General features: G+C 49.7%; 1 long non-coding RNA gene across 2 annotated transcripts in view; it reads right to left on the reverse strand.

The window, feature by feature from the left end:
• Positions 1–15,766, reverse strand: part of LOC139671014 (uncharacterized) — a 354,063-nt gene that overhangs the window by 86,780 nt on the left and 251,517 nt on the right. For both annotated transcript variants that reach the window (XR_011697644.1, XR_011697643.1), the window contains exon 7: positions 7,665–7,778. This is a non-coding gene — a long non-coding RNA (uncharacterized lncRNA). The remainder of the gene's footprint in view (positions 1–7,664; positions 7,779–15,766) is intronic.

Raw genomic sequence — 15,766 nt, forward strand, 5'->3', positions numbered from 1 at the left:
TTTCCTCCACTTTGTGCCAAAGCTTTGACAAATTGACAAATATCAGGGACACACTGAGGCTCCACATATGGATAAAACCAGGGACAGATGGGAGAAGGGTTTTCAGTACAAACTGCTGAGCAAAAAGTAATGCTTAATAAATAGAAAGCATTTACCTACAGTCTATTTCTTAGTTTTCATCTTCAGTGAATGTACATCACAAGGTGCAGCTTATAATTGTCACTTACAGTTGTGGTTTTTTTACCTTGGTTAGCAAAACAAAAACGTAACATTGCTGGTTTGTTTTTAAAGACAGCTGATTGTTGGCCTAATCACTGAAAATGCACCCATGAGATACAACACCATAATAGCTGGGTGAGATACAGGAAGGGTCTGTGTATAGCCAAATACTTCTGTCAGCAGAAGGGGGGCTGTATTTTGCAGATATCACCACAGATATCAAGATCCACCCCTTTCAAACTGAGCATTTACCAAAGGAGACAATAACAGAGAAACTCCAAGGGCTAAAGAGAAAGCAGGAAAGAGCCAGCTGTGCTTTTCAGAGCTGTTTGTAGGTGTTCCCCTCTTTGTTTTCCAGCCCAGGCAGGCAGGACTGTACGGGCAGAAAGGTGAGTTGTGGGTCCCTCCCCACAGACCCCACAGGCCGCTGGTGGCCCAGGGTGCAGCTCCCAGCACAGAGGCCAGAAAGCCCCCAGAGTAAATGGCTGCTCATCCCCTGCCTGCCCTGCACACTATCACAGAACGTTATCACTGTCCTGAGCACCTTCGTGACATCAACTGCACAGGGAACTCACAGGATTTGCACAAAAGCAACTGACAAACCCACCCCATTATTCTACCCAGAATTTCATTTCCTCAGAGCAGAAATGGAAAACAGAATAAAAATACAACTATCAAATATTCCTATGATATTTTTAGGTTTGTAAGCAAAAGAAAGGAATGTGATTAAGACTGTCTAGGTTATTTGCTTAAAGGTTTTAGCTGATTGAAAAAAAAGTACTGAGCAGATGGTGTGATGACATGTCCCTTTTTTCCTAAATGTTACAACACTCTCCAGAGTAACAACATTTGCAAATCCAGTTCCTCACTCCTCAGCCCACAGTCCCCTCCAGACCACCCCAAATACTCTGCCCCAGGCACTCTTCAAGGGCACTAAAATAGCCATTAAATACCATCCAGAGAGGGCATAGCCCTTTCCAGTGGGGGAAACACGTTCTATTATCATTCCAATGCATTTAACCTGCTAATCCAGCCCCACCTCTCAGCCCCACCATCCAGGCACTTCCAGGACAGTCCCTCCCTCGAACTTGCCTTCTCAGCCAGGGGCACAAAGGACCTGAACTCAGAGCTCCTTGACACAACTTGCAGCCTTACCCCTTGGACTCCAGAGGAGAAGAAATGAAAATGCCATCTTTGGTTAGAAAGCATTTTAACCTTATTACAAAGGCCTGGAAGCAAAATGAGAGGCTTGGCTTTTAGCAGTAATTTTTAAATCTACACAAATTTCAGCTGAAGGGCGTGTGCTTGCCACAGGAAGAAGTGGCTACAACAGCAGAATGCTCCTAACCCCGAGGCCCTTGTAGCTCGTGGCAGTGATTTCTCAGTGACTTCACTGTGGTGTGGCAGAGCACAGGGCACTCAGCACAGCTTGAGCTGGTGTGAGGAGTCCAAGCCATGGCCGAGCCCTTCCTGCTGTGGAGGGGTCACACCAGCAGTTTCCTTTCAGGTCCCATTACACCTCTTTATTTCTTCTGCAGTTGCAATCCAGAGGGCTCAAGAGAACAAAAGACAAAGACCAAACCAACTTTTTTCAACTGTGTCCTCGTGGGCCACTTTAATCTTTAGACAAATAAGGGGATTCTCACCTCAACCCTGCTCAGCAGTATAATTGAGAACTGCCCCAGGCCAAGGAAAATGAGAGGGCCAGATCCTGCCCACAGCTAACTAAGTCGCAGATGTTTGAAAAAACCAGGAGCTGTGGCAGTATTTCCAAAACCTGTGTATCACATAAAGAGTTTTTTAAACCAGAAGTGGCCCTGTTGTTTCTTACTTCCATGGTTTATTCAGCTGTGTCACATAAGCCAAATATGGTGCCTCTCAATAAATCAGTCACATTTCAGGCTCCTATAATTGCATTACATTACTTCATATTTCTTTAGCAATAATAGTAAAGTGGGCTATTTTCTGCTCAAAGCATTCACATGCAGCTAATGGGTTCAGTGTGCCTGCCCTTCACTGCTGTCCCCGAGGAGTTTAACAACACAATGCTCAGGGAGCAGCACCACCTGACGGGCTCACACTGACCTCCCTCCTCAGGCACCCCCTGGCCAAGCAGCTCCCAGACACAACTGCTGCGGCATTTACGGAAAGGGGGAGGAATAACAGCGGCATTTCAGCCAAACGCTCCCTTTCCCAGTCCGTGTGTCCCGGGGGCCAGGCTGGGCGAAGGCTCTGGCAGCTGCTGAGCCCCTCCGTGCTGAGCCCTCCGTGCTGAGCTGAGCCCCTCCGTGCTGTGCCCCTCTGTGCTGTGCTGAGCCCCTCCGTGCTGAGCCCCTCCGTGCTGTGCCCCTCTGTGCTGTGCTGAGCCCCTCCGTGCTGTGCCCCTCCGTGCTGAGTCCTCCAAACTGAGCCCCTCCGTGCTGAGCCCTCCGTGCTGAGCCCCTCCGTGCTGAGCCCTCCATACTGAGCCCCTCCGTGCTGAGCCCCTCCGTGCTGAGCCCTCCGTGCTGAGCCCTCCGTGCTGAGCCCCTCCGTGCTGAGCCCTCCGTGCTGAGCCCCTCCGTGCTGAGCCCCTCCGTGCTGAGCCCCTCCGTACTGAGCCCCTCCGTGCTGAGCCCCTCCGTGCTGAGCTGAGCCTCTCCGTGCTGAGCCCTCCGTGCTGAGCCCCTCCGTGCTGAGCCCTCCGTGCTGAGCCCCTCCGTACTGAGCCCCTCCGTACTGAGCCCCTCCGTACTGAGCCCCTCCGTGCTGAGCTGAGCCCCTCCGTGCCGTGCTGAGCCCCTCCGTGCTGTGCCCCTCCGTGCTGTGCTGAGCCCCTTCATGCTGTGCTGAGCCCCTCCGTGCTGAGCCCTCCGTGCTGAGCCCCTCCGTGCTGAGCCCCTTCATGCTGTGCTGAGCCCCTTCATGCTGTGCTGAGCCCCTCCGTGCTGAGCCCCTCCGTGCTGAGCCCTCCGTGCTGAGCAAGGTATTTGATTGCCTTAATCACATAGTAAGCAATTAAACAAGAGTTGTTAATATCGTAGAAGGAAGTCAAAATATGTAGCAGGAATTACCTCAGACTAACCTGGAACACAAACTCCTGGCTAAATGCTTTGCTACTGTGCCTGTCAGGCACAACCTGCTCACTCCCAGAGCCCCAAACAGAGAAGTGACTGCCAGGGGTCCCAGAGCCCCAAACAGAGAAGTGACTGCCAGGGGTCCCAGAGCCCCAAACAGAGAAGTGACTGCCAGGGGTCCCAGAGCCCCAAACAGAGAAGTGACTGCCAGGGGTCCCAGAGCCCCAAACAGAGAAGTGACTGCCAGGGGTCCCAGAGCTCCCTTCGACTGTGTTGTTATACCCAGGGCTGCCCCCAGCCTGCTATTTGAGACACATCTTTATCCAGTTCAAGGTAGCTATTTAAGATACACCTGTATCAGAGGGAGGAACAAGAGAAATCTGCAGAGAGCTCAACCCTCAGCAACATCTCAGGAAAACACGATGTATTCATGCCTTTACTTCACTAGGGCAGTCACTTTACAGTCACTAGGGCTTTTTCACTGCTCTCTTAAGTTTCTGATCAAAACAGAAGAAAGTGCTTTTAATAAAACTGCTGCAGCCACAGTCACTGAAAACTGAGTGGCTTTTTGAACATGTGCAATTTCTTAGACTGAAAATTAAAGGCAAACACTGCACAATAAATATTTATGTTTAGGTAAAATCACATTCTGTAAGTGGGTTCCTGAGGCCATCAGATAACAGAGGCTGAAAAAAGCAGCCTGGTGGCTCCTGAGTGTTTGGACAACATACACTTTTCCCATAAGGACCTAATAAAGGCAGCTCTGTGTATATTCCCAGACAAGCAACAGAGGCAGGAGAGAATGGAGGGGCTCCTTCCCCTCAGGCAGGGCCCCTGATCTTCAGGCTGCTTTTGACCTTGGGTGAAACCTGAGCAGATGAGGTCAGTGCTGCTGCCCTGCCACAGATGGGAACCAGCTCAGCTCTGCATGGCTGTGCCTTACAGGGCACACAAACAGGGGCATTCTGGAAGGACAGTTCAAAGCACCTGAGAAAGATTTCAAAGACCTCATTGAAACACCTTGAGGAATACTCATCAGAGAGGGAGACTTCTAGGAAGGGTCCAGAGAAAGTCTCCTTTTCAGCTACAGGAGACCTGGCAAGTCTGAGCTCAGCTACACTCCTGTAACTCTCACTGCCAAAGATAATAAATAATTAGTATTCATTCTGCCTAACATGTTAGAGAAATCTACTATTTCATGAGATTCTCTTCCAAACCATGCAAAAAGAAATGACACACGGGACAGGAAACTGTATTTCAAGTGATGCTCATGTTCCTCAGGGTTGCCAGGTGATCTTGTCCCTCATGGCATCGAGTGTCCCTGTCCCTCTGCCATGGAGAGTGTCCCTGTCCCTCACGGCACTGAGAGTTTCTGAGGTGCTGTTCCTGAAGTGCTTTCCAGCTCTCCCCCTCTCTCCTGCCTGGCTCCTGCCAGCAGTGCCCCCCTCAGAACAGCCCCAGGTGTTACCCAGGGCGAGGTGTCAGGTCCATCCATTCATCAGCTCTGCCCATGGAATGAATGCCGGGCCTTCAGTGCTGCTGTGCTCCCTGGGCAGGGTGTGAATTTACAAGCTGCAGATGAACCACACCCTGCTGGCTGCTCCCTGCCTGTCCCACTGACGGGCACTGAGGAGGGCACTGCACACACAGCAGCTCTCAGGGCCCTCTCCGTGTCCACGGGGGGCTCAGTGCAACAGCAACTCACATCCCAGTTTGCTGCTGGTCATTTACCTGCACAGACACCCTTTGTGTTGGGAATTGGTCTGAGTTCCAGAAAGAACTGGTCAACAGCTAAAACAGTCAAGTTCTGTGACACCTCAAAAGGAATAAAGTTGCACAAAAGAAGGAACTGATTCCCAAACTAAAAACTGCATTTCGTTGTGATATGTATGCCCAGGTAGTCACTGTCAGAAGTGAGATTAATTTGCCATCCCAACAAGATTTACTTAAGAATCAATTGGTTTGGTTTGCATGCCTTAGACAGCATAAAAATGTCTGAATTTCTGCTCACCTGAGGAGCAGTAGTTCTCTACCTAAGAAACGTGCACATTCCAAGAAATACCAGCTGATACACAAGATTTCAAATTCATATTCAGGATTTTGTGAGCTCAGAACAATTAGCTTGTTGGCATATCTTAAAACCCATGGGTACCTCTTTGGTCAGATGCCCACTTGATGTAACCTGGCAGAGTTGCATCTGCTTCACAAACAGCCTGCCAATTTTCATAAGGAAGAGTATCACCTAATTATTGCCCAGAGAGGGAATAGTAAAGTAAGATAGTTATGCCTTTCATGACAATGTTTTCTTGCTAGAGCCCACAGAAAAATGACTGTTCTTTAAAACAGACTGCATCAGGAAAAAGAAAAACCATCTCCCACTCCCAGTTAATTCATTTTAAATTCTTAGTAGGTCAGTTTTCAATCCCAGTATCTGTGGCACAGCTTGATGAGTCATAGTGTCAAAGGAATCAAAATTCTAGTAGAGGCAAAGAATGTAAAGCACTGCATGCCCACATAGCACTAATAAACCAAAACCAATAAAATGTCCTAATAGTTTAACCTAATCACTGTTTTGCTTGGCCTTTTCCCCAATCACTGAGGTTTCTGAGAATTCGGCCAAATTACTGACAATATCATCAAAATGATGGCAAACAGACTGTCTATTGTACAAACCTCTCCTGGGGCAGTCCCACTCCAGAGCAAAGCCTCCTGTTCCAAGACACTGACATGAATTGTTTGGGGCATTTCTCTGTCCATCAGCCACAGCAGGGCTGAGCAGCAGAGAGGGAACCGTTTCCCCAGAGCAGGTTAAAGGCTACTCACCTGCTGTTATAATTAGTGACAGCCTCGGTCTGGGCAGTTGCTGCTGTGAATTCAGCACAGGCATGTGGGGCAGGTCCACCCACTGTGGCCACACAACACCACTCAGTTTGTCATCTCTTTCTCTAGGTGTATTTCCCACCCCACCAGTACTGAGGCAAACACACACTGCCAGTCCAGCCCTTTAGAAGTTCTGCAGTGCACATTTTAAAGCAGAATTCCCCATGATGAGAAACCCCATGTGAATCCCTCACACTTCTCAAGTCCTGAGGGTTTTTTGGGAGTGCTTTAGGCACTGCACTGTATCAGAGGCAGACATGGCTCTAATTCATTTGAAAGGCACAAAGCACAGTTGTGTGGGTGTTCCCACCACTGCAAACATTCAGATACTCCTGAGGAGGCTGGTTTGGGTATGTGCATTGCTACCTCAGCTGACAGTCTGAAACCCCACCGGGCACCTGGAACTGTTCCCTGGGCCTGCAGGGGGAGTGTCCTCCTCATTGCCCACCAAGCAGGTGCTCAGGACTCAGCCCAGATTCCCAGCCCTCACTGCCAACACATTTAACCCTGAGATTCAGTCATCAACATCACAGTGGGAGCTGAAGAGTCCACATGAAGGTTTGCTCTGTGTGTGTGTGAATTTTGTCAGCTCTTAGGGACAAGTTACCAGCAAGGAGACCAAATCCTTGGTGCTTTGCTTAAGGAGGGATGGGGCAGTTGTGGTGTTTTTGTCCACCTCCTTGATATTCCCAGGAACAGAAAGGTGTTGTGAATGAATCCACTCTTCTCCTTTGCAAGGTTCTATAACCATAAGCAAACCCACACATTACACTCCACCTTACCATCACCTGACCAGTCCTGGAGAAGAGAAGTATTAGGACAAGAATGCTCATTCAAAAACTTCCCTTTCAATCCTTGTAACTGTTTCTGTGTTCCCACTGCAGTGCTGTCCAGCAGCCACAGCTTGGTTTGACTGTCCAGAACCAAAGGAGCACAGTGCACCCTCACCTCTGACTCTCCAGAGGCAAATGACACTCCGAAGTGACAGACCTGTGCTTCAGAGATCAGCATTGCAGAATTGCTTTTCAAGTGACTCATAATTCTCCCTTTTTCATTTGGCAGAGTGACTGAAGCCCATTGTTGGAGTTATGGATTTAGGAATACAATGAGCACCTTCATGTGGAAATTTGGCTGTGTGGACTGAACCTGCTTTCACCAGTGTAACTTGTTAGTACCTTCAAAAGGTCTCTCCTGTTTATGAAACTAGAACATTTTAAAAAATAAATTGAGAAACATCGGACAAAGTTACCATTTTCTTATTCAGAGTTCACAGTCTGCCTTTGAGCCTACAGAAAGTGGCCCAGAAATTGTAAGTAGAGCCATGACAGACCACTGAGTGTGGCTTAAGCCCTGGTACTGCAGACTTAGAAAAGTGGTTAACTTTGCACATACAAATATTCTCACTGATGTCTCTTCACCTCAGTTACATCAGGGCAGGTATTTCTGATCTTAAGGTTCAGCACTTGACTATTTACAGGACCAAACATGAGTCTGGTACTGTCACTTTACCTTTCCAGCTTCTCCCTCCCTCAGTGCAGGACTCTCTTGTCCTCTGTGAAATTTGGAGCAGACCTTCTCTGATGCTGGCCCAGAGCCTTCTTTGGTTTGCCCCGTGGTAGATACCTGGACAACAACAGTAACAATGCCATCAAGAAATTGCAATTGTATTTTCAATTAAATTAAATTAAACTTTTTTAATAAGCAGGGTAAAGAAAGTGGATTCAATACTTGCTGGTCCTTTTGGGTCAAATCCAATGGATTCCCTCTACAATCATGCAAAGGAAATAGTTGTGTTTGACCATCTCACTATGTCCCTCCTTCACATTTTTTTCTTTTCACCCTTTTTGTTTTGCTTTGTTTTAGTGCTGTTTTACTTTACTGGTCGGAAGATCCAGAAGGGGAGAGGAAGGGGCAGGTGTAGAGCTCTCTGTGCCCCACAAACAAGCAACCAGAGCTGCCCAGGGAGGCAGGAACGGGAGCTGCCCTGCCCAGCCAGGCTGCCCCTGCTCAGCCTGAGGCACCCAGAGCCCCACGGTGGGAGTTCCTGCCCACAGCTCAGTGGGGTACAGAGTTATCTGTGCCCAGCCTGGGTACACCTTCAGTGTTTATAAATCAGAACATGTACCACAGGGAAAAACAGCACTGTCTCCTTGGCATCCACACACAGTTTAAGAACACTAAAACTACTCCAGCCTCCTCATCTGTTCCTTCTGGGAGCAGGAATAGATAAGGCTTATGGTAGATTATGCCTAACTAGTTACACTGCCAAGTGTTTGGAGACTGAAAGTGCCCAGCAAAGCTCAAGTGTATCATGATATTCCACAGAGAGGTGAGTCCTGCTCAAGGTCTCTGCTGCCCCTTCCCAATGACCTGGCACTTACCTTAGACACAGCCAAGCTGCAGGAGCTCTGCCCCTCCCAAGGGGCACTCAGTGTGTGCCAGGGTGATGGACAGTGAGCACCCAAACCACACACGGGGCTGCAGAGCACAGTCAGTGCTTTGTGCCCTGCAGCCATTCTGGGAGCCAGGACAGGCCCTGCAGAGTTACAGCAATAACCTGCCAGGGAGCAGCTCCCCCAGTAAGAAAGCAGCTCCATTTGTTCACTGGCTCCAGGGCTTTGGGGTTTGCATGGAGGCTCCACTCTGGGCCATCGGGGAGGGAAATGGGAGTCCCAGGCTTGCCACTGATAGCATCCAAATCAGAGCTAAGACTTAACAGCAATGCTTGACTTGAGGCCAATTTATTGGGGATTTGGGTATTGAAACAAGAACAAAAAATTATTGTTTTGAAAAAGACACAACTGAATGTCAGAGAGCAGCAACACAAGAGGAATGGAAATGTATATGCAGATTAGGGTTAGAAGGAAAGTATTTTTTTATCAGACTTTGTGGGGGGAAAGATTACTCTGTATGTGTAAGAAGGGAAAAATGGGAAAGGAGAATGGTATCTTTTGGCTAATTGCAGCTGACATCTGGGAGACTGGAAAGAACTGAGAGATGTTCAGCACCATAAAACCCCCCAAAGCACCAGGTTTGCCCTCTCACCGGCCCCTGACACAAAGAGGACCGAGGATGGACAGACACTCTCTCTTTTAATTGAAGTCATTTGCACCATGTGAAATACTCTGGCCAGAAGCAAGAGGAGTTTATGGACTGCAATCACAGAACAAGGGCCAGCATTTGCATTTATTGCTGACCCCTCTTTGGGTTGGACATTATAGCAGCTTTCTGATTAGGGACCTGCAGGCATGTGCCAGTCTGACCTTTTGCATGCGGAACTGCAGGCACTAAATTAAATTTCCTTCTCTCTCTTACTGATATAAACAAGGCCAGCTACATGACTCAGGCTGCCCTTTTCCTGCTGCCATTCCATATGCAAAGTCAATCCCAGCCAGTTAATCCTCTAATTTAAGAGCAGACTTCTGTACTTTTCTAAGTGATTAGAAGGATTTTGTTTCTTTCAAGCAGTTTTGGGTCAATACTTTGTATTCAGAACTAAGAGCTAGAGGCATCAAAATAACCCAAGTTCCTAATAACAGGTTTGCATGAGGACTTCAGAGCGCAGTGAATGAGCACTGGGTGTTATTAACTGCTCACAAATGTGACAAAGCAATGCCCTCATGAACATGGGAGAAAAAACCGAGAGGAGAAAATACCACATTCAGCAGGTGATATTATTTTATAGGTAACAGATTAGAAACTCTTAAATCAACTCTAGGCATTCACAGCTTCGAATACCAGGAACTAATTGGAGGAATATTTAAATGACACCATTACTCAAACATGTTCATTATATTCTCAATTGAAATCATGCAAATCAGGGATGGCTTTCCTGAAATCAAATGAAGTTATTCTGAGACCAACCACACATACTTAGTACTTATTCTCCAGCAAATTATAAGAAAATGTAATCAATTTTCAGACTACATTGCAAAAAATTATAGATGAAAATCACAGGAAAGCAACAGGCCAGGCTGGGGAAGGAAAACAGAAATCTGCCCTTTTCCTCAGTGGGAACCAGGGCAGATATGTGTAATTCTAAGGTGTGCTCTACTGTATTCAGGGCTGAAATAACAAAATTCAGTTGCCTTTCCCTTTCCCTTCCCCTTTCCCTTTCCCTTCCCCTTTCCCTTTCCCTTCCCCTTTCCCTTTCCCTTCCCCTTTCCCTTTCCCTTCCCCTTTCCCTTTCCCTTCCCCTTTCCCTTTCCCTTTCCCTTCCCCTTCCCCTTTCCCTTTCCCCTTCCCCTTCCCCTTCCCCTTTCCCTTTCCCTTTCCCTTTCCCTTCCCCTTTCCCTTTCCCTTTCCCTTTCCCTTTCCCTTTCCCTTTCCCTTTCCCTTTCCCTTCCCCTGTCTCTGTCCGCGTCTCTGTCCCCATCCCTGTCCCTGTCCCTGTCCCCGTCCCTGTCCCCGTCCCTGTCCCTGTCCCTGTCCCTTCCCCTGTCCCTGTCCCCGTCCCTGTCCCCGTCCCTGTCCCTGTCCCTTCCCCTGTCCCTGTCCCCGTCCCTGTCCCCGTCCCTGTCCCTGTCCCTTCCCCTGTCCCTGTCCCCGTCCCTGTCCCTGTCCCCGTCCCTGTCCCTGTCCCCGTCCCTGTCCCCGTCCCCGTCTCTGTCCCTGTCCCCATCCCTGTCCTCATCCCTGTCCCTGTCCCTGTCCCTGTCCCTGTCCCCATCCCTGTCCTCATCCCTGTCCCTGTCCCCATCCCCATCCCTGTCCCCGTCCCTGTCCCTGTCCCCATCCCTGTCCTCATCCCCGTCCCTGTCCCTGTCCCCATCCCTGTCTCTGTCCCCGTCCCTGTCCCCGTCCCTGTCCCTGTCCCCGTCCCCGTCCCCGTCCCTGTCCCCGTCCCTGTCCCTTCCCCTGTCCCTGTCCCTGTCCCTTTCCCCATCCCTGTCCCCATCCCTGTCCCTGTCCCCGTCCCTGTCCCTGTCCCTGTCCCTGTCCCCGTCCCTGTCCCCATCCCTGTCCTCATCCCTGTCCCTGTCCCTGTCCCTGTCCCCATCCCTGTCCTCATCCCTGTCCCTGTCCCCATCCCCATCCCTGTCCCCGTCCCCGTCCCTGTCCCTGTCCCTGTCCTCATCCCCGTCCCTGTCCCTGTCCCCATCCCTGTCTCTGTCCCCGTCCCTGTCCCCGTCCCTGTCCCTGTCCCCGTCCCCGTCCCCGTCCCTGTCCCAGTCCCTGTCCCTGTCCCTGTCCCCGTCCCTGTCCCTGTCCCTGTCCCTGTCCCTGTCCCTGTCCCTGTCCCTGTCCCCGTCCCTGTCCCTGTCCCTGTCCCTGTCCCCACTGTTCTGCAATGGCAGTGCATTATTACAGCTCCTGGCTTTGTTAATTAGCCCCGAGTGGGTCAAGCATCATTTCAGGACAGTCTCAAGGACTCCAGGCTGAAAGTCAAGAGAGTTTCAGCCTCTGGAGTAATATCTTGATTCCTTGGCAGCTCAAGCGACTGAGATCTGTTTCCACACTTGGCTCCTGAGAGTTTAATACAAGGGAACTGACACGTAACAAGCAGAGGATGATTCTTGGCCCTGTGGAACTGAGTGACCAAACTCTCATTGCTCCAAACAGCCAGAGACCAGCTCAGGCTCCCAGGACAGCGCAGAACACGTGAGCAGTTCCTGCAACACAAATCAGCTGTTCCCCTTTCACTTTTCTCAGTTTGCTTCCACTTAAATTGTTTGGAATTGGATGAGGCAGAAGCATTTCCTTCTGTGGGACCAAGATTTATATATGAAAATATTTCCCCAGAAGGATCCACATAATGCTTCCAGTATTTCCAAACACTGACATGCACCCTTCTGCCCTGCTGCCCTGGCAGAGAATGTGAGAAGGTATAACCACCTAACTTTTCTCACAGGAAATATTTTACCACAGGGAGTATGTGCTCTTGTGAGGCAGGGCCTGTGCTCCTGAGCAAAGGTGAGCAGAACTGGCTGAAGGGATGAGCAGCAGGGGGCCAATTCCCCTCTGCTGTGCTCGCAGTAAGAGGGAGGCTCAGAGGGCTGTAATCACATCTCCAAGGTGAATGCCCACTCTTTGCCTGTGCCTAAAGATGGCCTGGGGTACAAGTAAGGCAAAAAAATGGAAGAGAACACACAGAGATCTCTTTCTACCTTCTTACTGCTAATAATCTCTTACCTTTCCTTTTCCTCAACTGGCCCCTCAGAAAAATGGGGATATTTCTGTCCACTTCTGAGGAATATTAAGAGCATGACCCCAAACAAGGCCATGATCTCCATGTGCAAAGACCTACAGCAGCATGCAGTGGGTGTGATCCTCTGATTAACTATTTTGGAGGTTGAACTCCAGTATAAAGGCTGGCAGGGAAGGACAATAGGCTCAATTCCTCTGCACAGAGAGAACTGAGGCAGAAACTTGTGAAGGGACCTGCACAGGAACATAAAGGAGTTTGTGGCAGAGTCAGAAATTCAACTTAGATCTCCAGGAAATCAGTTCAGTTCTTTCACCATGGAGCATATTACTGTGGAGAAATAAATTTTATCTCTATTGCAGACTTCTGGCATGAGACTGGACAAGCAGCAAACCCCATATTTGTCCTCCAAAGGGACAAAGCACATAATCCCTTCTTTCAGGAGCTGTAAGCTGTCCAGTGAAGAGCAAAAACGCAGACTTAGCAGGTGAATCAATACTATACTGTGCTAAACAATTAATCCAATGCCATTGGAAACTTTTTTTTTATCAGGCAAATTTTTATCTCTTACAGATGGATCTTGGCAATTAGGCACAGAGTGAGCTCCAGATGAGTGAAGGTATATGAGGTGATGGCAGGAGTTAACAAGGCAGAGGACAGGCTACACTGCCAAGCACAACCTTTGACAGGAGGGGCACAGGTCACAGGCAAGTCTAGAAACAGCCTGGCGCCTTAAGCTCCTTGCTGGGGCACAGGAGTGACCTCTGCCTGCTCTGTTTGGTTTTGTCTGGAAACAAAAACCCCTCAGTTTTGCTGGGCTGCAGGGCCTGCTCCAGCTCCTGCCACAGCCAGAGCTGGGCTGCGGTAAGAACTCTCTCCTTTGTGCCACAGGGTCACAGCAGAATGAAGAGAAGAAAGAAGAAAGATGCTGGGTTTCCACCCGTCATCAAACAGGTTTTCACTCATTCATACACTCATACTTAAAGGCCAGCACCCTTCCCCTTCCCTAAACACTTCAGAGAAAGCCTGGCAAGAAAGTAACTTTCCTTTCAAATACCTGGTTGTGTATAAATACTTTTCAAGTTACAATGAAGCCCTAACGACCTGAAATCCACTTGTTTAGAGTCAAACCCGAGGTTCCAGAGTAACAACGTTGCTGGTAAAATACTTGGATCACCAGCAAGGGAACAGAGATAACCTCACCGGACTCACAAAGATGGCCAGAGCAGTGGAAATTACCAATGTTTTTCATGAAAATGACTGCAAATTAACTCAGAACAAGAATACTCACTCTTGTAACTGACAGCTAATTTCAAAATAATGAATGCATTTAAGAGTAACACAGTTTTTAATTGCAAACTTAAGGGGAAATAAGCAACGTTCTGAATAAACTGCTCATTCTGAGTGACTCATCCAGATCTAATAACTATCTGTCCTACAAATATTGTAATGAGGCACAGTCAGCTGGTGTAAAACACCAGAAAGAAATGAGCCACAAAAGTGAAGCACTATTGCTGCAGTTCCAGTAGCAAAGGACAGACTTCTGCCTCTCTGACAACCCCTTCCAGCTTCAGCTGTCTTGCCAAAGCAGAGCTTAAACTGTGCTTTGCTGCCACGTGTCACGGCCGAGACCTACAGGAGCAGTTATCACGTGCCCTAAAAGCAGAAGGAGATGCCTACTCTGCCCTCCTGCCGTTTTTATCCCTGTTCCCGTTGGAAATGAAGCCCCAGAGGCTCGGGGGAAGCCCCTGCCTCGCCCCGCCGGGGGAGCCAAAGGCACAGGCTGCAATTGCTGCTATACACGGGCTGGGGGGATGCCGGGGCTGCCCCAAAGAGCCGCCAACCAGCACGTCTGGGAGCTCCTCTCAGCCTAAACATCGCATGGAGAGGGCTGGAGGTCACCAACTGTGCAAACACAGCCCCCGGCGCTGCTCGGGGGCGCAGCCGAGGCACCGACGGGAGCAGCTCCTTAAAACCCAACAGTCCCTGCCCCCTACATCTCTCTGATTTTTACGAGTGCAGCTCAAAGCTAAGTGGGCGTGAGTTTGAAAAGATCAATGCACATGTGGAATCAGACTATTCTAAATGCCTTTTCTGCCTTTTCTTTTTTTAGTGGAGGAAAACAACCACCAAACTTTGCACGGCCGAATTTAACCAGCAGCAAACTCCAAAGCACCAGGTGGTTTCATGAACCCCAAGGTTCATAAATCTTTTCTTTAAAGTTTCCAATTTCAAAAAGGAGCTTGTTCTCTTTGTGGTTACTTTTCAATTTTTCTCCCTCCCTCCCCCTTCTTTCCTGCCTTGGGGTGATGACCTGCCAGCCCTGGGAGCCTTTCAAGCTCTCGCTGTGGCTCCTGCTGCAGACAGGCTGTGCTTTGGGGCAGGAGCTGGGGCAGGATTGCCCCTGGGGAGGAACCCTGGGAGAGGGCAGGGCTGCCCAGGGAGCTGGGGGCTGTGTGAGCACTGCCTGTAGCTCCAGAGTGCCAGAGTTCAAGCTCTCAGTCAATCTGTCCTTGCCACTGCTCGGGGCTGTAACGTAGGAACAGTTACAGGAACAAAGGCAGCACAGCCATCAGTCTGCCCAATTTACAGCCCATGGGCTACCCACAGCCTGTGGGGGCAATCCCTCTCTCCTGTGGGGCAATCTGGGAGACTGTCAGCTGCAGCCAGGGGCACTGGGGTTGAATGAATCACCAGTGGCCCAAGGTGTCTCAGGGAGAGATGGCAGCTGGGAATACATGGCCCTGACCAGAGTAAATCACTTGGCCTGCACCTTTGCTTTGCTGGGTGTGAGCTGCCACTGAGACAGGCAGCTGTGAGGCACAGGGTGAGCTCTTCTCGTGGCCAGAACCTGCTGGGGGCTGCTGTGCCTGCAGGAGCATATGGGGTTTACCTGTGTGTGCACAGGGCAGTGTGTGAGCAGTCCACTGCCACAAAGCACAAACTTTCCCTGGTTTCTGTGCTGTGAGAACACAAGAGCTCCCATAAACAGTCTTCCTCCAGTGTTGAAAGAAGTCGGCAACAAGGTCAGGTCCTACTCATTTAGGTGCTGCTGTGCAATCAGGAGACAAGCAGACACACAGCCCTCTAACCTTTGGAAACTGAGAGAAAATAAAGCATCAAGGACAGGAGAAATGGCCACAGATTTCTGGCTTCTGTCTTTGTTTCCTAATTACACTTCTAAAACCAGCTCACTTTAACACATACATCAAATCATGCAATCACAGATTCATTCATGCTGGAGGGGTCTCAGGGGTCACCTCCTCAATCCCCTGAGAGCATTCTGCTCTCTGCTCCACACGCCCCTCCGGCACAAGGGCAGCATGGACAGAGGGCAGCAGGGACAGCTGTGGAACCATCAATTCATGTGCCTCACCTCAGTCTGACACGTGGGACTGTTGAGCACCCTGCAGCCCCTGTTTGTGGGGAGCAGTGCCCAGCACAGGGCTGGCACACACGGGGCACA

This window comes from Pithys albifrons, chromosome 4, assembly GCF_047495875.1.
Source record: "Pithys albifrons albifrons isolate INPA30051 chromosome 4, PitAlb_v1, whole genome shotgun sequence".
Taxonomy (NCBI): domain Eukaryota; kingdom Metazoa; phylum Chordata; class Aves; order Passeriformes; family Thamnophilidae; genus Pithys; species Pithys albifrons.